Source organism: Furipterus horrens, unplaced genomic scaffold, assembly GCF_987537825.1.
Source record: "Furipterus horrens unplaced genomic scaffold, mFurHor1.1.pri manual_scaffold_3, whole genome shotgun sequence".
In the NCBI taxonomy this organism is placed as follows: Eukaryota; Metazoa; Chordata; class Mammalia; order Chiroptera; family Furipteridae; genus Furipterus; species Furipterus horrens.
In genome coordinates, this window is record NW_028327173.1 from 115064367 (window position 1) to 115091882 (window position 27516).

Sequence of the window (27516 nt, forward strand, 5' to 3'; positions counted from 1 at the left end):
ATTAAACATAAATTAGAATTAGTGGGTACTCATTCTATAGAAGTTTAAGATTGATGTATTATTCAAAAGGCACTAAAATTTTAGACAAAATGAATATTTCAGTACTTCTGGTTATTGATAAACCTATTATTTTAGCAAAGAAGAAATAAAAGTTGCAGTATTTTGATTATATTCGTGCTGCTTTTTACATTTAAAATTAATGACTTTAAGAAGATTTTTTTAAATATACTTTTTTTCTATGTAAAATGAAATCCATTGATATCTATTTTAGGCAGCAATATCCAAACACCTACGTATTTATTTTTCATGATGTTTTTATCTTGGTGGTATTGACAATAATTCTGTTTAAATTTTTTATTAAATAAATTCCAGCAATAATAAAACATGAAGCAAAAAGTATTATATTGATATTTAGTAGAAAAATGTGAAAGTATTACATGTAATAAAAAAGAACATTTTTATTAGTGATGTTCACATATTTTTATAAAATTTTTTCACAGAAGTTCTGGTTAGTATTTAACAATTTAGGATAATGTAAAATTTCTAGCATATAGTATAAAACATATAAAATTAAAAATGTATAAAACTAAATAGAATATTTTCATTTTTCTTATTTTCTTTTGAAGAGAATGATTTTTGTATCACTCACTATCACTCCCTGTATGTGGAGAGTGAGGATCTTCCCTGTCAATCAAACAGTCTGCTCCAACAGCCAATGACAAAGTCAGTCAGAAAAACTGAAATGGGGGAAGATGGTCCACAGTTTCACAGGAACATTCCTACATGACCTTTTAATTTGACCATAAAAAAATGGATTGTATCAATCAGATAATATTGGTCTAGAAACAGTAGAAAACCTTGTGAATACTGCCTTTTACTTTAGTGGTTTATTTTAGCTCATGTAAAATTTTACAAGTTTGGAAGTCAATACTATAGGGTGACGAGGACACTTATCTTCCTGATCTGCAACTCAGCTTTTACTCATGGTCACTTGATGGCTGCCTCATTTCTAGGCACCAAATTACTGTCTCAGGCTTGAAAAGGGGGAAAAGATGCCCACCCAGGGTTTCTATTTATGTTTCATTGTTTGGAACTGGATCGCCTTTAGTTACAAGAAAATATGAGAGGCATTTTAGCTCAACATATTTAATACTGGAGGAAAGCAAAGGGAAAAGGAAAGTGGGAACAGCCACTAACATATAACAAGAGAACATTGGCTAGCTGAAGAAGGTCTCTTCTAAGTATTTGGCTGAGTACTCATAGTATGCATGAATATGCTACAAGTGTATGCATAGTATATGCATGTGAGGCCAAAAACAAACTTATCTGAAAGAATTAGAGGTAATGGTGCCCAGTGATCATACTGGATATAGTGCCTGTTGTCACAATCCATGATTTGCAGCACACTGGATAGAGTACAGAAAGGTTTTGCTCCAGTAGAGGGAGATTATTAGCTCTAAAATGAGCACTGTACACCTGAAACTAATATGATATTGTGGGCCAATTATACTTGAACATAAACAAACAAACAGAGCACTACTCTAGTCCCACCTAAAAAAATAGTAAAATTAAGATTAAAAGGAATCAACTATTTCCAAGCATCTTAACTATATCCAAGAATGAAGGTCCAAGAACTTACCAGACATTCAGAAAAGCAGGAAAATACTACCCATAATGAGGAAAAGGTCAATTCAATTAAAACTGACTAAGAACTGACACAGATGCTAATGTTAGTAGATATGGACATTATAACTAATTAAAGTTACAGGCCATGTATACTCAAAGTAGAGACATGGAAGATAACAAAAAAGCCTCAAATCAAAATTCTACAGGTAAATATTACAATGTGTAAAATAACAAATACACTAGAGGGGATAAATGGCAAATTAGACATTGCATAAGAAAATATTAACAAATTTGGAAGTAACAATAGAAAATACCCAAAATGAAATAATGAAAATAGAATATAAAATGTAAAAAGGAGCAGTGACTTGTAGGACAACGTCAAGAAACTTTATATGCATGTAAGTGAAATCCCTAAAATAGAGAAATGGGGAGGTGCAGAACAATATTTGAAGACATACAAATGTCGGATTACTCACAACAGCTGAGACATCAGAACAACCTAAGTGTCCATCCATGGATAAATGAATAAAGAAAATGTATATATTTACAATGAAATATTATTCAGCCATAAAAAATAAAGAAATCCTGCACTTTGTGACAACAGGGACAGACCTTGAGGGCATTAAGTCACATTAAAGAAACAGACAGAAAATAACTTCCTTGCAATTACTCACTCTTGCTCTCTCACTCTCATCTACTTGAGAGTTGCTTACATTCACTTCCTTTATTCATCCCCCTTCGTTAACTCCCCAACTTATACCAATTAGGTTCATGTGTGTGCTCATGTGTGTGTGTGTGTGTTGGTGTATATTATTAGAAATAAATAAAACCTATATAAAATTAAATGTTTTATTTATTTAAAGTTGCTATTTTCCATACAGTATTTTCTTTTAATATTTATATTAGATGTATTTTATACAGCACCCTAAGTTTTAACATGTCTGATTAATTTACCATTGTGTAAAACAATCCAAAGACCTTCTTCAATGTAAATAAAGAAAATCTGGGCACATCGTTTTACCATGAATAAAATACCTGTGTATGAAAAAGAATAGACAGAGAAAATGAGAATACACTTGAAGAGAATATTTCACTTTGAATAAGAAAAGAACTAGACTTTTATAAAATCATAGGATGCTTAAATGAGAGACCTATTATCTACTAAAACTTGTCTAAGAAAATCCTTTTTCAAGCATTTACATGATTGAAGCAAAATAGATTCACAAACATGCTGTCCCCCATCATAATTGATTGGTCCAGACAAAAATGGGAACATTCACAGTGTTTCTGTTAAACTTATATAGAGAACAGAGAAAGGAGAAAAACAAATGGGATTAAAAAGTCTTTCCCTGTCAATTTGGAACTGGACTATGAGATTTAAGTCAGTTTCTATCTTCATGGTAGATAGATAATATGTAAAATGCAGAACATTTTAGAAACCCTACACACTGAGGGGAAAGAAAAGAAAAGGAGAAAAAACAATAAAACAGACATTTAGAGATAAGGTATAAATCAGAGGTGAAGCTCCTGCCAGAGGCAAGGATGCGCAACTCCTCCCTCTATTTCATGACATTGTACATATCTTTACAATAAATCTCCCTGAGGCAGTTGCAAGCAGGTTTGTGTTGCTTGAAACAATAGCATATGGTGTTTTACTTTTAATAGTTGTTTAATCAACATTTGTAGAAGTGGAAACCGTTATGAAACAGAAAATTTAAAGAGCACTTATTTGTATGAACCCTATTTCTTGCAACCATATTTGGATAATAGGGGTACTTTGCAGACAAATAGATTAAGCTTTAAATAAAATAAAACTAACAAGAATGTTGAGCACTCTATTTTATTCTATGGAAGAAAAAGAAAAAAACAGGACATATAAAATTAAAATAAGCATTCAACTAAAAGAGGTCAACTACAATTCAAATTAACACCTTTGCCTGAAATTCTAGCAAAAAATTATTTTGTGTGTGTGTGAATTTGTTACAGTTGAATGAGTAGCAGAGGAGACATGTCTCACCCCCTAACCCAATGGACTGTTGGTTCTGGTTCCGTAATATTGCCAGGTGTTCCAACATCACAAGAAACACTACGTGAGCACGGGAGGAGGAAAGTCCTTGGAATTCTGTGTCCTTTCCACTATCTGGGAAGAAAAACCTTTGAAACTGTGTTTACATCTCAAGGCCCAAAAGACAGGAAAGGGCCCATAGTGCCTACAGGAAGAATACCATTAGCACCTTTAGGTATCCATGCCCCAGTCCTGGAAAGCTGGCACCACCTTTACCTGTCAATCAATATGTAACTCCCTCACCCCCATCCTGCCAACTATATAAGTCCTCAGAACAAAGGACTCGCTCTCTTGGCCTTCTGGCCTCAGGGCCTCTGACCACCCTCGGATGAGCTTGCAACCCCAGCCTTTCGCCACCTTGCTTTTGCTCTCCCACTTACTACTAAATTTTGCATGCATGCTAATAAGCTCGCTGATCTGTAATTCTTTACTGCATCAGCAAGAAGAGCAAGGGTTTCTCAGACAGCACTAATAGCTCACTAATTCATAATTCTTTACTGTATCATTGAGAAGAACAAGGGTTTCTCCAATAACAAATTTATTAACCATGTAAATTTAACAGTTTCTCAAGCAACAGAAGATCTTAAGTTGGAACTGAAAGAAGCTACGGAGTAAATAGTACTAGATGCCTAAGAAATAAGTGTAACCAGTGGAAATAGCTTCTACCATCTGCAGTGAACCTCTCAATAAATTTTGATTTGTCTAACTTAGTTTTAGAATTAAAAAAAAAAAAAACTAGAACATTTTGTCCTAAATTAATTTCTGAGGACATAATATCCTAAATAATACTAAAGTATTCGTTTACATGTGAAATTTTATAAAGGAAATTTATTTTTATATTAGTGCTTTTAGCCTGTAACTAGAATATTATCAGAGCAACAAGAAAATAATCTGATCTGGAATTTATAGTGTGACACAAAAATAATCTTAAGATATAGAATCTGAGTAATATCTATATTTGTGTCTATAGCTTAGCACCACATGGAGCACAAAGATGTAGAACCAATCCTCAAATGTGGCTCCCAATGAGCCTCCTACCTCTTGGCATTAACACCCCACACTGGATCAAGTCTGGTCCGTGTGCCTGACAGAATACTGCAGATATGATGAACGTCATTTGTCATTTTCAAGATTAGGTTATAAAACATATTATAGTTTTTGTTTTGGGTTCTCTCTCTCTCTCTCTCTCTCTCTCTCTCTCTCTCTCTCCTCTCTCACCATTTAATGTGGGAAAAGGCAACTGCCATGTCATGAACAGTCCCATATGAAAAACTGATGTCTCTTGTCAATAGCTATATGAATGAGCCTGGAAAGGAATCCTCCAGCCCAGTCAAGTCTAAACATAGAGGACTGCAGCCCTAGGTGATATCTTGACTGAAACATTATGAAAGGTCTTAAGCCAGAACCATCTAAGCTTCTTTCACATTCCTGACTCTCAGAAACTGAAATAATAAATGTTTGCTGTTTAAACTGATATGTTTTGGGGTAATTTGTTATATGACAGTAAGTAACTAAAATTGTAGATGACTGATAAATCTAGCTGATTAAACAAATAATGAATAAATAAGTGAATTAATAAGCATTTTAGAATAGATTACAATTTTCAATGTTTGATTAATTTTAAAGTTTAAATAATGCCAGGGCCACTAAAACTCTAATTTATACTTAATGATTTTCAGACAGGGCAGACAAACTAAGCTGTAGGAATATTCTCTATTTTAATTCAAACCAGTAAGTTTTTTTTAGTCATAATTTTATTATTTACTTATAATCTATAAAGGTACCTTTCTTACTTTTTACAAGAAATCAGTATATAAATCACAATCTGGTTCCTGTCAGAACTTCTAATGAAGAGTACAAGATTTTAGGTGCAAATTTCAACCTTTGTTTTTATTTCTTATTGCAAAAGTTTAAAAAAAAATATGGGCAAAGGGAACATAAGCAAAAGACCATGTTTATCTAGAACAACATTTTTCCTATTGTTAGTATGTGCCACCTTAAAAATAAGACATGTCTTCATATTTAACCAATTATTTTCTTGGAAAATTTAAATATATGTATTGAAACATAAACAAATTTTCTTCTCCCAAAGTAACATTGCATGCTATTTATCAGATGCTCAAACCCTTATTTATGAAGAAAGAAAAACTTAGACCTCAAAAACTTTTATATTAATATGATATAGAATCTTACAAGCAAGTCAGACAAATGTGTTTTAAACAGTTCTTTATTATAGCAGTGCCATGAAATACAATCAATTTCCAAACTGTGATTCACATCCAATTTAAAACATTTTCCTATTATATGCATACTTGGTAGCACTCTTTCTTTTTCAGCTTTGTGAGTAAAAATTACAGAGAGAAGAGATAGAAAGCAAGTAAAGATTAATAGGATACAACTTTAATGGTTTGGCACTTTCTCAGTTGCTAAAATAAATCAACAAATAGGTCAGAAAAGCCACCATCTCATCTTAAAAGCATCAACCACGGAGTATAATGGGATTTATGCATATTAAAGTAGCAGACAGAAGATGCTAACAGATAGCATTGTCATTTAAGAGGAATAAAAACAGCACCACTATCCACTACATGATACAAATTAAATGGAAGCTCACAGCTATTTAAAGGCTTGCTTAGAAGCACAATAAATTTAATTTTAGTAGAATGTAGCCTTTGATTTTTCACTAGACTTAATATATTCACTCAAAGCCATTACTTTAATGATATATAAGCATAGAATTCACAGCAGTAACGAATGTGTTTATTTATAGCCTATTTATTTATTATATTTTCACGTTGTAAAATTCATCAATTACAGAGCCTCTAGACATATGTGAATGAAATTAAATGCAAACTTATTATTTTCCCAAAAGACAAAAATCACAATGAGGGTTATTGAATACCAAAGCCAGATGAATTTACGTGCAATGTAGAATTTGATCTCTTCAATTCACTTCAGCATATCTAAATTGGCCACAGTTCCATGGGGGGAGGGGGTTAGGAAGTGGGGGCCCTAGCCTGTAGCACACAGCTCCAAATCAGTTTAAATGCTGAGAGAAACGGAATTACTTTCTCAATTTAGCGCTTCTGATGAAAACTCATAATTAGGAAAACTGTGTCTTTACCAATATTCTACACTTATCTGAGCCTTCTTTGTTACCAGGCACAACAAGCAAAGGCGCTTTCGTCTCCATAAATCCCACCTCAGCTTCTTCTGATTCCACATATATTCTCTGAATGATCTTTTCTTTCTCCCCATATGCTGGCCTCCCAAAATCTTCATTTCTTCAGTTTTACAAGGTGTTAAGAAACACACACACATAATTAACTCACATAAATTTGTGAAGGACCATCACCACCATCTCAACCTTTGAGAAGACCTACCATTCAAAGGAAGATTCCTAAGTAGATTTCTTTAGAAAAATTTGCTACTAAGGGGCCCCAGGTCCACCTCCAATCACTAGGTTTACATTGCCTGCTAAATATAGTAAAAATCCTTCTAAAAACATTCCATTTAAATCTAGGCCAATATACTAACTTGGTCTATTTAAAATAAAATTAAAAAACTAATTAAAAAGCCCTTGAAGACAGGTATTGAGGCAAAATTGTGTGGTTCACTAACTATCAGAGTAGCATTATGCTAAGTGAAATAAGCCAGGTGGTGAAAGACAAATAGCGTATGATCTCAGCTATAAGAGGAACCTGAAGAACAAAGCAAGCACAGAAGCAAAATAGAACCAGAGGCACGTAAACAAGGAGCAGACTAACAGTGACCAGAGGGGAGGGAGAGGTGGGGTATAAAGGTAGAAAGAAGGGGAAGGGTGTGATCAAAGAGCAAGTATGAATGACCCATGAACATGGACAACAGGATGGGGACTGACTGTGGGGGGTGGGCTAGGTGGAGGAGGGCAAAGGGGGAAAAATGGGGACAACTGAAAAAGAATAACAATTTAAAAAAAATTTTTTTTTAAGACCAGGGTAGCACTCTTGAGCTCCTGCCTGATGGTTTAGCATCATGAAAATTTATCTTTCTGTCTGGATATTGGTTTTTGATTTGTCAAGATACAACACAAAAAGAACCTTGTACTGGGTGCCTACACATGACAGCACGTCTACTATAACAACTCTATTCAGCAATCATTATTAGATCCATTTTATATAAAATTAAACTAAGGCTCAGAATGATTAAGTAACCTACCTACAATTTTGGGTTAGCCAAAAAGTTTGTTTGGTTTTTTCCAAAAGATGGATCTAGTAGCACTTAAGTTATCTTTAACTTCATTTGAAACAACTTTGTTAGATTGTAACAGCTGTCATATCAACGTGCATTTAAAAAAAAACATCAAAATTGGTGAATTTTTGTGTAGCCATTTTAATATTGGAGATAGAAGAAAAGCAATGTTTTTGGCATATTATGCTTTATGACTTTATGAAAGGTAAAAACACAACTGAAACTCAAAAGAAAGATTTGTATAGTATGTGGAAAAGGTGCTCTGACTGGTCAAATGTGTCAAAAGTGGTTTGCAAAGTTTTGTGCTGGAGATTTCTTGCTGGATGATACTATAGGGTCAGGTAGATCAGTTGAAGTTGACAGTGACCAAATCAAGACATTAATTGGGAACAATCTATATTACACCATGCAGGAGGAGATAGTCAACATACTCAAAATATCCAAATCAATAAAATTATTGGTGAAAATGAATAATGTGTCTTTTACTTTATGAAAAATATATAAACAGACATTTTAGCCAACCCAACATCATAATTAGTAAGTAACAGAAGAGATTCATAACCCTGGAACTCACTTCAAAGCCTGAATAATATTCTATTCTCTCTAGTATGCATCCTCCTTCTTACCTTAAAATATATACTCAAATGACTTTTAAGTTACAAATTTAAATAAATCATAACTCTGTAAATTGTATAATCCTGGGAACAATGGAACTTCATGTATGCACTAGTGATGGTGTCTTTTTATTCCAGCATGATAGGCTATTCTAACTTAAAATAGTCAAAACATACTGTGAATCACCTGCTTTCCAGAGAAATATGTGCTCTTGTAAGTGAAACATTTAAAAAGCACCTAGAGAGATTATTTAAAAGTTCATAGCTATGACTTCACAAAAAGATAGCAATCTACCTATGTGTTCTTCCTTTATCTCTTTTGGTGTATTTCTGAAAAAAATATGGACTACCTTATATAGTTTAAGTGCCTAATGTAAAAAATATGTTATCTTAGCTAACTAGTTTCATCTGCCCTTTAATTTCTACTGAATATTTAATGCCTCCATTAATAGTGCTGGGGGCAAGTTATAAAAGATTAGAGCAATGGTGTATGTCAAAAGTAAGCTTTAAAGTTGCCTAATGATTAAGCCAAAGCAGGAAAGAAAATTAAGGGTGGATTGGCATAGAGAAAGCAATGAGAAGACAAAAAGAGTAGTAATTGATGGCCCAGAAATAAAGAGATAATTTTATTTTGAAAATAATTTTAGATAGTTGGCAGCCGTCCGTCTCAAGAGACGATGGTGTAGCTTCTTAAGAGTCTATCTGCACCGCCGAGAATGGCTGTGCAGTCCGACTCGGGAGTGACACGGTATCTGTCTCCTCCCATGTTGAATCGACATCTTGCGATGACGCTGGAGTGTCCTCTCCAGTGAAGCTGAAGCTACAGAGCCTGGGCAGGGTGATATGGAGGGTCTGCTGTTGCCCATGCAGCAGACCCCCCCTCTCTTCGCAGCTGAAGGATCCAAGGGAAAGACGGAGTCAATACAGCTTGGCTTCAGGTGCGCCGCAGGAGTTGCCGGTGTTGACTACAACGTCACACCGCCTTAGGGACTCCGGCTCCGGATTTTCTGTCGGGGTTTACTCCCTTAGCCTTTCCCCTGAAGAGGTATGCCGCAAGGCAGCGGAGGTTTTTTGGAATCAGAGTTTTCCTTCTCTGATGTGCCCTGATAAAAGTAAAATAGATAAAAGTAAATGGAATTGTGAGCACTCTGTTGAGAGAGATGAATAAATATATGGAATAACAGAAGAAACCATGTTTTACCACATAAATATTTAAAAGGAAAGGAAAGATTCTATGCATCCATTGCAATAAAATGACAAATATATTACTAAGAAAAAAATATTACTCACAACTATATATAAGAATCTTTACTTCTCCTTAGATTCTATGAAATATTAAAATTTAAAAATGAAATAAAAATTATTATTAAAATAATGTAATAATTTTTAAATGTATAGTTTACTTAGTATAACCTCTGTAAAACATGTACTTTATTCATTTTTATCAAATCTCAAAAGAAATATATAAATTACTGATAAAAAGCTATGGTTATTTCCACATGTTTTTACTATACTATTATAGAAATTTCAACTTTTTTTGCTCATTGGATAGTTTTCACAGGTCCAAGTCTGACAAAATCAATATTTCTAATTAATTTCTCAGTTCTTGCCACCGTGTTGAGATGATAACAACAGTTTGGCCAACCTAGAACCTTGGAGCCTGCCAGGTTTCATCAATTATAGCCATAACTTTTGGTTTCAGTTTAATTTAATGGTTGAATATAGATTCAACTTTTCTCAATTAATCTAAGAGGTAACCAATCAATGTTTCTCCCACATCAATGTTTCTCTCTCTCTCTCCCATCTCCATCTCTATCTCTCCCTCTCCCTCCTTTCCTCTCTCTCCAAAATCAATAAACATATTCTTGGGTGAGAACTAAAAAGAAAAATCAAATACATGGGGGTTCCATTTCCTTCTTTACAGAAGGAAACTGATTGAAAACAGTGGTGGGCAATTAGTTATTCAAGAATTTCAGGAGATGACTCTTTAAGATGACAGACTTATAGGTATCTCTGGGCCCCACTAAGAACAAATATCAAGCCTAGAATTGTTTCAATAACCAAGACTCAAACTCTCTCTGCCATTCAATTTTCTATTGAGAAAGAACAACAGGGCTGAGACTACTTGTATATGGAAATAAAGCGAGGAAATGAAATGAAATTTTATATATATATATATCTGTTTTAAAAAGAGGTCTTTCGCCAATTTTAAAATACACAAAATACCTGAAATGCAACCCTGCATTTTCTATGGCTCAACTAATATCAAATTTAAAAGATTCCCTTTGAATCCTTACTTCAGCCAATCTCTGAGGCAGGGTGAGAGACATGAAGGTAACTATATCATGGGGCCTGCCCTTCAGGTAGGTGTGCTCAACATCTAGTTTCATGAAGACCATCATACAATGTCTACGTGTGGCTCCTGAAGAAATGTATCAGTTGAATGGGAAGTAGAATTCTTGGCCTGGCCACCTCTGTGATTTCTGATTTGTAGGCTGGTTGGAGAATTGCTGTTGGGAGTTTGAGCTAACTGCTAATTAAACAAAGCCTCCATGGAGACCAAGCACTCTGCCCAGCACTCACCCACTGCTTCCTTCTAGCCCCTTACCCAGGATAGGCAGCATTTACCAGGCTTAATGAAGAAAAAATAAAAACAGCCCCTTCAAGTTATTTTGTATTAGAACTCTAAATTAAATATCATACTAGAGCCAATGCATAAATATAGGTCCCCAGAAATCTTCCTCAAAAGTACTTTTCTATTTTTTATATTAGTAATCATTACTGTCAAGTGAACATTTTTAGAGTCATAGCCTTGATGTGTACTCATGGTTTACCTTAGTGCTATGAACATCTGGATGATAACAATGTTCCCTGGAATCTCATTCTATATAGTTGCCTAACACTGAGGTTTTCTCCATTTTGTAATTGAAAAGCATTACACAAATTCCCTCTGGAAATTAAATTAAAAAGCCATGCTTCCACAAACTTGGCATATTTCATGAAATGGATGCCTACTAACACACTGCATTTTAAACCAATTACTCTAATGGTTCTCGGAGAATGTGTTTGACTATCATCATTCTGCATTACTCTCAAGAGACCGTCTTTATGTACAGTGACCACGTACACTCTTAAACAACAGATGCCTTAGGTAGAAGATGAGCCTGTCATCAAGTATCCACCACCTGCTTATGCCCATCATTATTCCCTTAATAGCTGACTATCTGTGGGCACATTGAGCCACCAAAGAGCAGTGCTGTTCCCCAAAGTGCTACCACAAAAACAATGCTTATGTGGTTGGCATCAGAAAGCCAGATGAACAGCATTTCCCAGAATACTGTTGCAATATGTCATTCTTGAAAATGCCATGTTAGTGAATATGACTTCTGGAATTGACTTAATAACAATCATAACAACAAAAATGGTTAGCATTTAGGAAGAAAAGTGGTTTTCTTCATCCCAGAGGGCCTACAAGTGCTTCAGACTCAGAATGCAGTCAACTCTAAAAAGGGTGATGGCACTCAGCACACTAACAAAAGCTCAGAAGACGATCACCAAGGAGAGAAGCACAAACTCTCATCTAAAAGGCATCCCATAAGCTTTTTATTTTTCACATGGAGTGGCATAAACTGGGATTTTCATATATTCAGAAGGGTGCCAACCCACCTAAAATAGGGTTTTGTGTCCCACTCTAGGTAGAATGGTAGGGAAACTGACCTTGCAGCTATGGAGCTCAGGTTTAGAAGGTATTGAAATAGATCCAGATCACCGTGGAATACTTTTTTACTACCCTGGATTTCAACATAGTCATCCTATTACAGAGACATACTGTTAAAATGGGACTCAAGTGAGTTTCTACTTTAAAGAAAGAGAGGTAATGAAGGTTTACTTGCTGGGTAATTCTCACCTTCACAGACTGTGTTCACAGAAAAGGTTTCAGCATGCTGGCAAAGGGCTTTTTGATCTCAATGAATGAAACTGCCATAGTTTGAACTGGCTGAGTTGTTAGGCTCACATATTAGATTCATGTACAAGACTGGTTATGAGGCTATTTTCTGTGATACATACCAAGAAATGTATGTGTGCAAATGCCTGTCAAGAGTATGCTTTTCTTAAAGCATGAATAGTTATTTTCTTCACTTTAACATAAACATGCCTTAAGTATTCATTTTTCAGATCTCTGTGGGCAAATGTGATCTGAAATTATTACGACTTAGTACATATCTTACTATTAAAATGACTGAGAGCCAGTTTGCCCTCTGGCTCTGTTCATAACCACAAACTAATCATTTCAAATGAATTTCTTTGTGAAGATTTCTTTTCCTAATAGGATTCAAAATTTCATAAATATTCCATTATTTTTTCAAAATGATACTTTATTTTTCTTCCCTTCCCAACTCCCATCTTATAAAACTTAAAAGTTCATCCAGTGATTTCTTTTCCTTCCAAAGATAAATTGTCTTCTTGAAAATGTAACTACTGACCCATTGATACTGGAACAGACATGGTTTTCCTCTGAGTCATACATACATGATGTTCCATGTGCCAGTTCTTTTCACTGGCCTTTCTGACACTCGGCAGGAATTTGCTTTCTGGAACTGACAAAAGCTAATTTGTCTCCTGGGAATAGTATCTTATTCTAGTATCACTGTTCCAAAGCCAGTTGCCTGGGGCCTCAGATCAAGGCCTACTGAATAAAAATATCTGGAGCTGAGAGACCTATGTCTTCAAAATTTTCCACAACAGGTGACCTGTCAGTTAAAATTTATATGCAGCTGCTAGTAGTAGAAATTTGAAATAAATATGCTTAAAGACAGTGAAAGTTTACTTTTTTTTTTTCTTTCTTTTTTTCTTTTAGAAGTTAAGAGATAAACAAGGCCAAGCCGGTGAAGAAGCACCTTCAAGTCAGCAGTCTCAGGCTTTTTCTTTATGCTCTGTCATTTTTAATTGTGGCTTCTAACCTCAAAGTCACTTAGTGTTCCAAAATAGCAGTTCACTGTCCTTTTCTCATTATAGGCAAGAAACAAGAAAATAAGAGATAAGGGAAAAATAAAACAACTCCAGGTTTTAAGCAGCCTTCCCAGAATCCCAGACAGTATTTATACAAATATTGCATAACAGAGTTTATACAAGATACTTTTTCTAGGATACACTTGAACCTGCACACTTGACACCCCAAATAAAACTCAATCCTGTTTCCAGAAAAGACAGAATGGGTGCTGAATAGGCAACTGGTAATCATGTCTCCAAATTATCAACAGGTTTGAAAATTAGAGGCGGTTCCATCTAAGATAGTGACATAGGAGCCTCCTGAACTCACTCCTTTCACACACTAAATCTACAGCTATTTCCTATGAAAGAAATTGAGAAACAGTGATTCCTGTGCATCAGGAAAATGAGAAAATACACCCATAACTAACATCAAAATGTGTAGGAAAGGCTGAGACACTCTCTCATGATAAACACCACCCCAGCAGAATGCCATATAATCAGGAGGAAAGTCCCATCTCCTAGCTTCACCTTGAGGAGCAAAGGTATCTGACCTCACATCTAGCACTCCAACTATGTAGACTCCCACCTAAGGGAAGAGCCCCCAAATCACCTAGCTCTGAAAGTCAATGGAGCTCACATCCACAGAATTTGCAAGATTATAACAAACAAGCAAACAAACAGAAACAGTTCTTAAGGGGCTATGAGGACTCACCATGGTTATAAATCTCAGGGCTCAGTGCAGAGATAGCAGGCAAAACCATCCACCTCCCAGAGTTTCTCTGAGAGTCCCATTTATATACATACATTAAAAGCTACTGCCTGAGGGTCAGGCTTATAATTTAGCACACATCTAGGTGCTAACAATTATCTTCCCTAAAGACCAGGAAAACCTACAGGCACCATCTCTGACTTCTCACTTAAACCCACTACAAACCAGTATCACCCTGAAAGGACTAGAAACCAAAATTAATTTTAGATTTAATAAAGAATAAAAAGCATTCATGTGAGCAAAAGGACCTGCAGCCTAGGAGACACACACTCAGAAGGCAACCTAAATTGTGTTCCCCTAGAGAAGTTCTGCCCACGTTCTCAATTAGGTCTATTTTATGTAAATGAGGTATCCAAATTGTGTACTGTAGTTCTGATTGGATGGGGTAGGTCTCAGTCCACTGGTAGAAAGACAAAACCTGGGTTTCCCTGCAGTGGTTGACTCAAACTGCTTAAATAAGCAAGGCCTAGTGCAAGAAGTTGAGAGTTCAGTCTGAGGTTCTTCCTGGTATACAGAGAATGAGAGAAGCCCCTGTCAGCAAATAGCTATGAAGCTCTTTTTATTTACAAAATTTGGGCCCTCAGTTGACCATGTGGAGTTCATTGCAGCAGATAAACTCTTCTCAGGGTCCACAAGATCTTATACCCATGTTTGTCACCCCAGCTTTTGTGGTTATTGCCCAAGAAATGAGCACCTGGATCGCTTGTCTCTGATAGCCAAAGGGGTTTACATTCACAAATTTCAGAAAAGTATAACAAAAAAGAAGCAGTTATGAAATGACCCAGGAGTACCCTTCTGTCATTACACACCTGGGCCCAGTGCAGAAGGAGAAGGCAAAAAGCCCATATCCCAGTTTCTCACAGGAGGGAACCAACTGCACACTGTCCCTACTGCTGCCTGAGAGTCCAGCTTCCAATCACCCTGCATTTAGGTGCTGAGTAAAATCCTCCTCTTTGAGATACTGGCAGGTCTTGGCACACTCCCAATTACTGAGAGCCCCTAAAAACAAAAGGCAGCTTGACAATCACAAACATTTGAGAGATAACCAAGAGTTTGGGCCAGACTTATTGATAAGGTTTGTCTCCTACACATGACAACTTTGTCAAGACTTGGAGAGGTAGCTGTGTTTCTAATGCAGAGAAACCAACACAGAGAGTCAAAAAAGATGAAGAAATAGAGAACTGTGTTACAAAAAAAAAAAAAAAAGTAAATGTCCAGAACACACCTTAATGAAATGGGACAAAAGTAATTTACCAGGACATCCAGCCAAGATGGAGGCTATGAAGGAATACAACTACCTCAAAACTAGAGACACCAAAATTTCCAGAAAATCGAGCTGCATGGAAGTCCAACAAACAAAGATATAAAGAAGAAGTACTCATCCAAACAGGTAGGAGGGGTGGAGCCGGGGCGGAGAGGACGCGGTGTGGTGGTGGCAGTGGTGGCAGCGGCAGCGGCAGTGGCAGGCCAGCAGAAAACACAGTTACATGTTTTAAAAAGTTGGAAGGGATACCTGGGGAGCCCTCCCAGCACCAGACCAGACCACACAGCTCATGGTCACAGTGCCAGGAAAAATGAAGCCTCATTGCTTCTGACTGTGCAAACCAGTGGGGGCCAGGGCAGAGGCAGAAACTGCCAGTCTCTCAGCAGAGTCTGCTTGTTTAAAGGGTCCCACCAGTCCTAGAAGTTCTGCAGACATACCCACTCGGGGAACGACAGCAGGACAATATCTAGAGGGGCGCCAGGTCCACATGGAAGTGGACAAAGTGCTGAGCAAGTGGCATTGTTCACTCTTAGACCCCTCCCCCACACATAGCGCCACAATGTGGTGAAACGGGTCGCCCTGTACTGACAAATACCTAAGGCTCTGCCCCTTGCAACATAACAGGTGCGACAGCTCTACCTAAGACACAGAGGCAAACAAACACAGGAGCCTGTCAAGATGAGGAGACAGAGAAGTATGGTTCAAAATGGAGAATGGCTCAAGGTTCCAGTGGGACAACTAAGTGACCAGGAGATAGCCAACTTCACAGATGAGGAGATAGCCAACCTAACAGGCACAGAGTTCAAAACACTCATGATAAAGATGTTCACAGGCTTGACACATATACTTAAATATGGCAAACGCATAAAGGAAGAATTGAAGGCTATGCTAAATGAAGCAAAGGAAAATCCACACAAAACCAATGGTGAAGGGAAGGAAACCAAGGCTCAAATCAATGATTTGGAACATAAGGAAGAAAAAAACAGTCAACCAGTACAGAATGAGGAAACAAGAATTGAAAAAACTGAGACGAGGCTTAGGGACCTCTGGGACAACGTTAAATGAGCCAACATCCGAACCATAGGGGTGCCAGAAGGAAAAATGGAAGAGCAAGATACTGAAAACTTATGTGAGAAAATAATGAAGGAAAAATCTCCAAATTTGGCAAAGGAAATATACATATAAGTCCAGGAAGCACAGAGAGTCCTAAACAAGCTAGACCCAAAAAGGACCACACTGAGACACATCATAATTATAACGTCAAAGGTTCGAGATAAAGAGAGAATCTTAAAAGCAGCAAGAGAAAAGCAGAGGGTTAGCTATAAAGCGGTGCCTATAAGACTATCAGCTGATTTCTCAAAACAAACTTTTCAGGCAAAAAGAGACTGGCAAGAAATATTCAATGTGATGGAAAACAAGGACTTTCAACCAAGATTAATCTATCCAGCAAAGCTATCATTTAGAATGGAAGGGCAGATAAAGTGCTTCCCAGACAAGGTAAAGCTAAAGGAATTCATAATCACCAAGCTATTATATGAAATGTCAAAGAGACTTACTTATAAAAAGAAGATCAAAATTATGAACATTAAAATGAAAACAAACTCACAACTACCAACAACTGAATCTAAAAAATAAAAACAAAATCCAACTAAGCAAACCAGAATAGGAACAGAATAAGTGGTATGGGGATCATTTGGAGGATTATCAGCTGGGAGGGGGAAAGGGGAGAAATGGGGAAATGGTGCAGGGATTAAGAAGCATAATTGGTATGTACAAAATAGACAGGGGGAAGTTAAGAATAATATAGGAAAGGGTGAAGCCAAAGAACATATATGCCTGACTCATGAACATAAATTAAGGGGGTGGGATTACTGAAGGGAAGGGGGATACTGAGCATAGGAGAGCAAGGGGGGAAAAAATTGAGACTACTGGAACAACATAATCAATAAAATATACTTAAAAAAGTAATTTACCTATTAAGAGTTCAAAATAATGTCACAAAGATATTCACTGAGGTCAGGAGAACAATGAATGAAAAAAATGAAAATTTCAACAAAAAAATATAAGAGAGTACCAAACAAAAATTAAAGCTAAAAATAAAATAGATGAATTAAAAATTAAATAAAAGGGTTCAAAGCAGACTAGATCAAGCAGAAGAAAGCATCAGCAAACTCAAAGACATGGCAATGGAATTTATACAATCAGAGGAGCAAAAAGAAAAGAGAACCAAAAGTAATAAAGACATGTCAGACAAAGCAGACTTTAAGTCAAAGACTGTAATAAGAGAAAAAGAACATCATTATATAATTTAAAAAGGAATAATTCACTAAACATGCTATTTGTAAATATTTTTGCACCCAACACAGAACCTAAATATATAAAACAAATATTAACAGAACTGAAGAGAGAAACAAATATAAATTCAAAAGTAGAGGACCACAATAGCCCACTTAAAACAATGGATAGATTATCCAGACAGAAAATTAATAAGAAAACATTGGCCTTAAATAACATGACAAATCAGATGAAATTAGGAGGCATTTACAGAATATTTTATCAATCTATTATATCTAGGACTGGGGTGGCCATTCCTCCATTATTGGAGAGCCAGTAACTGATGCATTTCTGCTCCACTATTTAGAATATGGCTTCCATCATCAATTCATGGTTTAAGATGGATACAGGTGTGCCAGTCATCATGTTTGTGTTCTAAGCAGTAGCATATCCATTTTTCTCCTGAATTGATCATATGTTAGGCCATAAAAAAAAGTCTTAAGCCCTGGCTGGTGTGGCTCAGTGGATTGCGTGCTGGCCTGTGAACCAAAAGGTCCCTGGTTTGATTCCCAGTCAGGGCACATGCAGGCCAGGTCCCCAGTTGGAGCCGTGCAAGAGGCAACTGATTGATGTCTCTCTCGCACATCAATGTTTCTCTCCCTCACTTCCTCCCTCCCTTCCCCTCTCTTTAAGACTAAATAAATATATTTTTTAAAAGTCAATAAATTTAAGAAGATTAAAATCATATCAAACATCTTTTCCATTCATAATGGTATGAAACTAGAAATCATATACAAGAAGAAACTGGGGAATTCACAAATATGTGAACATTAAACAACATACTACTGGATAATTAATGAATCAAGGGAGGTATTTTTTAAAATACCTTGAGACAGGTGAAAGTGGATATAGGAGCACCTAAGTATGTAAAGCAAATTCTGATGGACATAAAGGGAGAGATTGATGGTAATTAAGTCATAATAGGGGATTTAACATTGCATTGACATCTGTAGATAGATCTTCCAGACAGAAAATCAAGAAGAAAATGGGACCCTAAAGGACATGCTAGATCAGATGGATTTAATTGATATCTTCAGAGCATTTCACACCAAAGCAACAGAATATATGTAATTTTAAAGTGCACATAGAACATTTTCAAGGATAAACCACATGTTAGAACACAAAACAAGTCTCACTTAATTTATCAAAGTTAAAATCATATCAAGCATCTTCTCTGACCATAATGGTATGTACCAAGAAATCAATCACAATGAAAAAAAACTGAAAAATACCCAAAGCATGGAGACTAAATAATATGTTATTAAAAATAAATAAGTTAACAAGGAGATCAAAGAAGAAATCAAAAGATACTTTGAAACAAATGAAAATGAGAACACAAAAGCCCAAAACCTATGGGACCCAGTAAAAGCAGTCCTAAGAGGCAAATGCATAACATTACAGGCCTATCTCAAGAAACAAGAAACATCTCAAACAAATAATCTAACTTTACACTTTAAGAAAACAGAAGAACAACAAAGTTCAAAGTAGAAGGAAGAAAATAATAAAGATCAGAGCAGTAGTAAACAAAATAGAGACCAAAACACAATTAAAATTTTCAATAAAACAAAATTTGGTTTTTGCAAAGATAAACAATATGACCAAACCTTTAAACAGACTAATCAAAAAGAAAAGAGAGGATCCAAATAAATAAGATCAGAAATGAAAAGGTAGAAGAAATAACTGACAACAAAATAATACAAAGGATTATAAGAAAATATTACCGATAATGATATGTTAACAAATTGGAAAATATGGAAGAAATGGATAAATTCCTAGAAATTATATTCCAAAACTAAATCAGGAATAATCAGAAAACTTGAATAGAAAGATTACAACTAGTGAAACTGAAGCATTATTCAAAACACTCCCAGTAAACAAAAGTCCAGGACAGGATGGCTCCAAAGGTGAATTTTACCAAAAATTCAAAGATATAACTATCCTTCTCAAATTATTTTTAAAAGTTCAGAAAGAAGACTCCCAAACTCATTTTATGAGGCCAGCATTATTCTAAGTCCAAAATTAGATAAAGACATTACAGAGAAAGAAAATTATAAAACAATAATTCTTGTGAACATAGATGCCAAAATCCACAACAAAATATTTGCAAACTAGATAAAGCAATACATTACAAAGATCATACACCATGATCAAGTTAGGTTTATTCAGGGATGCAAGGCTGGTATAATATCTGCAAATCAATAAGCATGATACATCACATAAACAAAATGAAAGATAAAAAACACATAATCATTTCAATAGATGCAGAAAAAGCATATCATAAAATTCAGCACCCATTTATGATTAAACTATCAGCAAAGTGGGGATAGAGTGAACATACCTCAATACAATGAGAAACCTACAACCAACATTATACTTAATGGGAAAAGACTAAAGGGTTTCCTTTAAGATCAAGAACAAAACAAGATGTCCAGTAACCACTCTTAGTCAGCATAGCATTGAAAGTCCTAGCCACAGAAGTCAGAAGAAAAAAAGAAGAAATAAAAGGTAGTCATATTGGAAAGGAGAATGTAAAATTGTCATTATTTGCAGATGACATGATACAGTATATAGAAAACCCTAGAGACTCCACCAAAAAGCTACTAGATCTAATAAGTGAACTTGGCAAAGAAGCAGAATATAAAATAAATATTCGGAAATCAATTGCATTTTTATATACAAATAATGAACTATCAGAAAGAGCAACCAATAAAACCATCCTATTAACAACTGCAACAAAAATAAAGTAACTAGGAATAAATTTAACGAAAGATGTAAAAAAAACCTATGTTCTAAAGTTGTAAGACACTGAGAAAAGAAATTGAAGAAGATACAAATAAGTGAAAGCATATACCATATAAATGGATAGCAATAATTACCATCATTAAAATATCTATACTACCCAAAGTAATCTATAGATTCAATGTGATTCCCATTAAGATACCAATGTTGTATTTCACAGAGCTAGAACAAATATTCCAAAAATATACATGGAACCAGAAAAATGCCCCAAATAATCACAGAAATCTTAAGAAAAAAAGAACAAAGTTGGAGGAATAATGCTACCTGATATCAAACTATACTACAATGCCAGAGTAATCAAAACAGCATGGTACTGTCATAAGAACATACATATATATCAATGGAACAGAATGGGGAGCCCAGATATAAACCACAGCTTTATAGTCAATTAATATTTGACAAAAAAAGGAAAAATATATACAATGGGGTAAAGATAGTTTATTCAATAAATGGTGTTGGAAAATTAGACAGATATGTGCAAAAAATGAAATTAGACCACATTCTTACACCATACAAAAAAAAAAAAAAACTCAAAATCAATTAAAGACCTAAATGTTAGACTTGAAACAATTACAACTCTAGAAAGTCTCAGACATTACTTGTAGCAATTTTTTTCCTGATATATTGTCTTGGGCAAGGGAAACAAACGTAATAAACAAAACAGGACTACTTCAAACTAAAAAGTTTTGCACAGCTAAGGAAACCATCAAAATTAAAGAAACCCACTAAATAAGAGAACATATTTGCCAATTATACACCTGATAAGGAGATAACATCTAAAATTTATAAAGAACTTATAAAACTCACAATCAAATAAACAAACAATCCAATTAAAAATGGATGAAAGATGTGAACAGACACTTCTCAAAAAAAGGACATGCAGATGGTCAGTAGACATATGAAAACATGTTTAACATCCCTAATCATCAGAGAAATGCTAATTAAAACCACCATGAACTATATCACCTCACACCTGTCAAAATGGTTATTATCAATAAATCAACAAATGTTGTTAATGATGTAGAGAAAATGGAACACTTGTGAACTGTTGTTGTAAATGCAGTTTTGTGTAGCTACTGTGGAAAGCATTATAGAGTTGCTTCAAAAAATTACAAATGGAACTGCCTTATGACCTAGTGGTTCCACTTCTGGTAATATAACTGAAGAAACTAGAAACACTAATTCAAAAGTACATGCACCCCAATGTTCACTGCAGTGTTATTTACAATGACCAAGATTTTGAAGCAGCCCAAATCTCCATCAGTAGATGAGTGGATAAAAATTCTGTGGTAAGATTTGCACAATGAAATACTATTTGGCTGTGAAAAAAAGAGGAAATCTTACCCTTTGTGACAGCATGAATGGACCTGGAGAGCATTATGCTAAGTGAAATAAGAGAAAGACAAGTACCATATAACTTTACTCATATGTGGAATTTAATGACAGTCCTCACAACCCAACAAATATTTTTGGTATATCAAATCTGTCTATATGGTCTCTCACATGAGAAAACTCTTCAATCTGTTTTTCTCTGTCACAAAATAATAGTAATGCATTGTTGATCCCATGTAAGTTGCCTAGTCTCTTGGGGATCCAGGATAATCATTTATAGAAAGTAAGTTAGGGTAAATGAGCCTTAAGTTTGTTTCAAGTTCTACAACTCTGTGTTTTTGCGACCTTGCTTTAAACACATATTTTTCAGTGATCCATATACCATCTTTGAATTTGAATATGAAAATAAATGAGTGAAGGTAGATGGAGAGATAAATACATATATTTATTTACAAAGTACTTTTCTCACCCAGAAAAAAGGTATGTGTTAACATAGCCTTTACTTTTAATTTCTTAATATATAACTTCATTAAATACTGCTCTATTTTTTAACTTTTTATTATGGGACTTTTCAAAAAGAAAAAAACATAGTACAAATGTCCACATGCCCATCATCCAACTTAAAAGCATTAACTTGCTACCATTCTTTATCTATGCTCACAATTTTTATATCACAATACACTAAAATGTAGATATATCATTTTACTCTAATCTACATTGATGATTTCTGCTTTTCTGTTAACTACAGGAACTAAAATATTCTACCCCAGTTAAATTGCTAACAGTTTACATATTATTTTTTTGCTTATTTTAAATATAGTCAGAATGTTAATTTTTTTTTACCTGAATATACTGTTTATTTAGAGTTATTTTATTCATATAAAGCCTACATATTGTTACTGTAAGTCAAATTGTGTATAAGTAGTAAAGTTCTGCTACCAAACATACATATTAAGGTATTTTATCTTTTCAAACGACAGGCTAGGAAATGCCAAAATGAGATACTTGAAACAGTCTCCTTCAGTTGACAAAGCTTTAACGAATTGGTTCATGAGACCCAGTTTTATGTGCAGAGGTGGGAATATAATGTTCTTTATGCCAATAAGTGGCTCATGTAGAATGTTTGGATCACGAGGTTTGAAGTCAGATCTTGGAGGCTGATTCGACTCCACTCAGTGCTTCTCACAAGCTCTGCTGTCCCACATACACAGAAAACAGGGATACTCGGTGTATCCGCGTTGCTGACTAAGAAGGAAGCAGACCATTTTAAGGTCAACACAGATGATCCAATTGTGCTTGTGATATTGCAAAAGATCTTCACGAAAACAGACTGAATGGCCAATTGGGACTGCACCAAATAAATCACCATTGTGGAAAAGGACACACTTCAATCTCCGCTTTGAGCTATCGATGAACAGTCGCCATTCAGTTGCATTCTAGATTGGAATTCCCAATTCCTCCATTAAACCACGTATGTTATGGCAATACACAAAGCCACCATCACTTCGAAAGTACTGCAGAAATACACTTTCTCCTGACTGAAAGAAGGGTACCCTCGCTCCTTTTTCAAGCAAGTTTTTCTCATGCAGTCTTTTTTTTTTTTTTTTTTAAGTATATTTTATTGATTATATTGTTACAATAGTCCCAATTTTTTTCCCCTTTGCTCCCCTCCGCCCAGCACCCCCCTTCCCCAACAATCCCCTCTCCAAGTCCATGCCCATGGGTCGTACATACAAGCTCTCCCGCCTCACTCTTTCATATATTCTTCTTCTTCTTTTTTAAAATTAATTAATTAATTAGTTAAATATTTTAACAATAAAAAATAACAATTCCTCCCTCTCAGACTTAAGACCCTTTACAATCTTATAAAGGACAATGGATGAAGGTCTCGAGCTCCTCTAGCTGCTTCAAGCTGGACATGGTCGTCGTCCTACCTACCCGTGGGTCAAGAAATCCCTAATAAGAGTGGGGATGTGGAGGGGAGGGTGGCCTTCCCACAAGGGGAAGGATCGTGCAGACTCCAGGTTGGTTGGCTGTCTCTGGACAACGGCATGCTTGGTTTGACAGGCTGGCATCCTTGTTGTATTCTGGGGGCAACAGGGTTAAAGGACATCATTTAATCCGTAACCACTAGATGACAAAAGACAGGTATTAATTTTTCAATGTCCCACATTAGGGAAAAGAAGGGCTTCTTTGGAGGAAGGTGTGCCAGGTACATCTCACCTGTCCAAAACCCTTTTGCCCATTATACTTATTTTGGACTGAGGGAAATATTTTAGGTTTCCCCCATCTCAGGCCTCTGGGCTTTTTCTGTCCAAGCCATTAGGATAGAAAAGAGAAACCAGTTTTAAAGTGAAGCCCACAGACCACCCCGTTCTTCACCAACCCAGCCACTTAGTTCAGCCAAACCATTGAGTCTCAGGAGGCAGCAATGCAGACAGGATTAAGTGAGGCCTATGCATACAGATAATCACTCAGGTAATGAGATTGTAGGCTTATGCCCTTTGAAAACAGAAAACACATGTTAATTTATGTAACATAACCCACATACAAGTCTCTAAATCTGTAGGACTGTCTTATCGGAAGGAAAATCCTTGTCCTTCTAATATTCACTGAACTTGCATTTCTATTCTTTATATTTTTATTCCCCCCCCACTAAAAAATTTTCTGTTTGTTTGTTTTTCCACTACAGTTGTCTCACTTTTTTTCCCCCTCTTGCTTCCCTGCACCCTGCCCCCCCCCACAGTCAGTCCCCACCCAGTTGTCCATGTCCATGGGTCATTCATACATGTTCTTTGACTAGACCCTTCCCCTTCTTACCCCTTCTCTCCCTCCCCTCTCCCCCTTTGTTACTGTTAGTTTATTCCTTGTTTACATACCTCTGGTTCAATTTTGCTCATTTGTTTGTGTTGTTCATTAGTTTCCTGTAACAGGTGACAGCATAAGGTAATTTTCTTTTGTTGCCTGGCTTATTTCGCTAAGCATAATTCTCTCTAGTTCCAATCATGTTGTTGCAAATGGTAGAAGTTCCTTCTTTCTTTCAGTACTTATTCATTGTCATTTTCCCCCTTTGTACTCGTGTTCCTCTCTGTCTCTCTGTTTCTTCATCTTCTTAAAGCAGACCCTTTAGCATCTCTTGCAATGCTGGTTTGGTGGAGATGTATTCTTTTAGCCTTCTTTTGTCTTGGAAACTCCTTATTTCACCTTCCATTTTGAATGAAAGCCTTGCTGGGTAGAGTATTCTTGGTTGTAGGCCTTTGTTTTTCATTGCTTGGAATATTTTTTGCCATTCCCTTCTGGCTTGTAGTGTTTCTGCTGAGAAATCTGATGATAGCCTTATTGGAGCTCCCTTGTATGTTATTAGTTGTTTCTCTCTTGCTGCTTTTAGGATTCTCTCTTTGTCTTTGAATGTTGGCATTTTAATTATGATGTGTCTTGAAGTGGGCCTGTTGGGGTTCATCTTCATTGGGACCCTCTGTGCTTCCTGGACTTGCGTGACTCTTTCTCTCGTCATGTTAGGAAAGTTTTCTGTCATTAGTTTTTCAAAGAGGTTTTCTATCCCTTGCTCTTCTTCTTCTCCTTCTGGAATTCCTATGATACGGATATGATTACGTTTCATGTTGTCCTGCAGCTGTCTTAGAACCTCTTCAGTCTTGTTCAGTCTTTTTTCATTTTGTTGCATTGTCTGGGAGTTTTTGTGTAGGTTGTCCTCCAGCTCGCTGATCCGATCTTCTGCTTCCTCTAGCCTGCTTTTAATTCCTTCTACTGTGTTCTTCAATTCAGAGATCGTATTTTTCATTTCCTCCTGGCTCTTATTGATAGCTTCTATGTCCTTTTTCATGCTCACGTAATTTTCTGTGAGTTCCTTGTAGTTTTTCTGGAGTTCTTTGAAGTTTCCGCTGAGCTCATTCAGCTTCTCCATAATCCATGTTTTGAATTCCATATCTGATAGTTCGCTCCCCTCTATTTCATTTAGCACTCTTTCTGGGGATTCTACCTTTCCTTTTGATGGGAGGTTGTTTCTCTGTCTCCCCATTTTTTTGACTCCTATTGTTTGTTGGTGCTTCTTGGAATGATCTGCACTTCCTGGATCTGCCTCTGGTGGCGTCAGATCATGTACCAGTCTGGCCCTAGGCAGCCTGTTGGAGACTTCCAGGGATCTACTGCTGTTGTCTGTCTTCTTTGATTGTTAATCTATTCAATCTGTGATTAGCTGTCAGGCTTAAGGACTGTGGGTGTGGCAGCTTAATTCCTGTAGGCAGGGCTTTTGCTTCCCCTCAGGCTGACGCCACTTGGAGGGGAATGGTCTACCCGCAGTACTGGGGATGAGTCAGCACTGGGACCCAGCCAGCTGCCCCCCCAGTTCTCCCCCCAAAGCCACCGCGCCAAACCCTCCCCAAGTGTCCCCAGTCCTCCCCGCCCCCCCTCCGCTCGAGCCCAGGGTAAGTGGTGGCCAAAATATTTTCGTATGTGATCCACTTAAGAGCTCTTTTTCTCCTGCTGTTTCTCTCCGGCTAGCAAGAAAGCCTGTGGCTTTTCGCTTTTCACAGCTGATACTATTTTACTTTCCACTCTGTCGCTGTAGGCTGGGAAGCCCAGCTGGGGGTTTAGACCCTGCCCTTCTCAGGGGGAATCCCCGGCTGCTGAGCTGTTTCTCAGCCCCTTCAGCTGCCACCCGTGGGAGCCCAGCCAGCCCTTCCACGTCTCCGCACTCCCTACCGGTCACGTTGTGATGTAGCGGCCTTTTCTGTCTCTCCGTGGTTATAAGACTTCTCTCCAGCTGGTGTTCGGTTCGTTATTCCAGATGATTTCTCCAAAATTACATTGTAAATCCAGACTAGTTCTAGGAGGAAGTTAGTGTAGCTTCCACTTACTCCTCCGCCATCTTGTTTCCCAGAATGTTAATTTTTAAAAAATATTTGAAAATTTAAACTTTTACATGAAATCTGTATTTTCAGAGTGATATTAGAGGGGTAAGAATATTTAGAGTGTAATTTATATCAGTCCTACACACAAACAATTCAGATACAGTGTAAGCCGAAGGAATGACTGATAAAAGATTCAGGAGAGAGGCCCTGACCAGATAGCTCAATTGGTTGGAGCGTCATCCAGTAACATAGGTTGCGGGTTTGATTCCCAGGTACGTGCAAACTCCCATTCGGGTGCATACAGGAAGCAACCAATAGATGTTTCTCGCATTGATGCTTCTCAGTTCTCTCTCTCTTTTCCTATTTCCCTTCCTCTCTCTCTACAAGCAATGGGGGGGGGGTGTCCTCAGGAGAAGATAAAATAAATAAATAAAATTAAAATAAAAAGATTCAGGAGAGGGAAGAGGAATAAATTTCTGAATCAAATTTTTATAACAACATAATCAATATATTAAAAAAATTATAACATTTACAAGTTTATTGAGTTAAATTCCAGACACTAAACACAGTCTTATAAAGTTCATGTTCACATCCAGCTTATAGGATACACAAACAATTTCAAA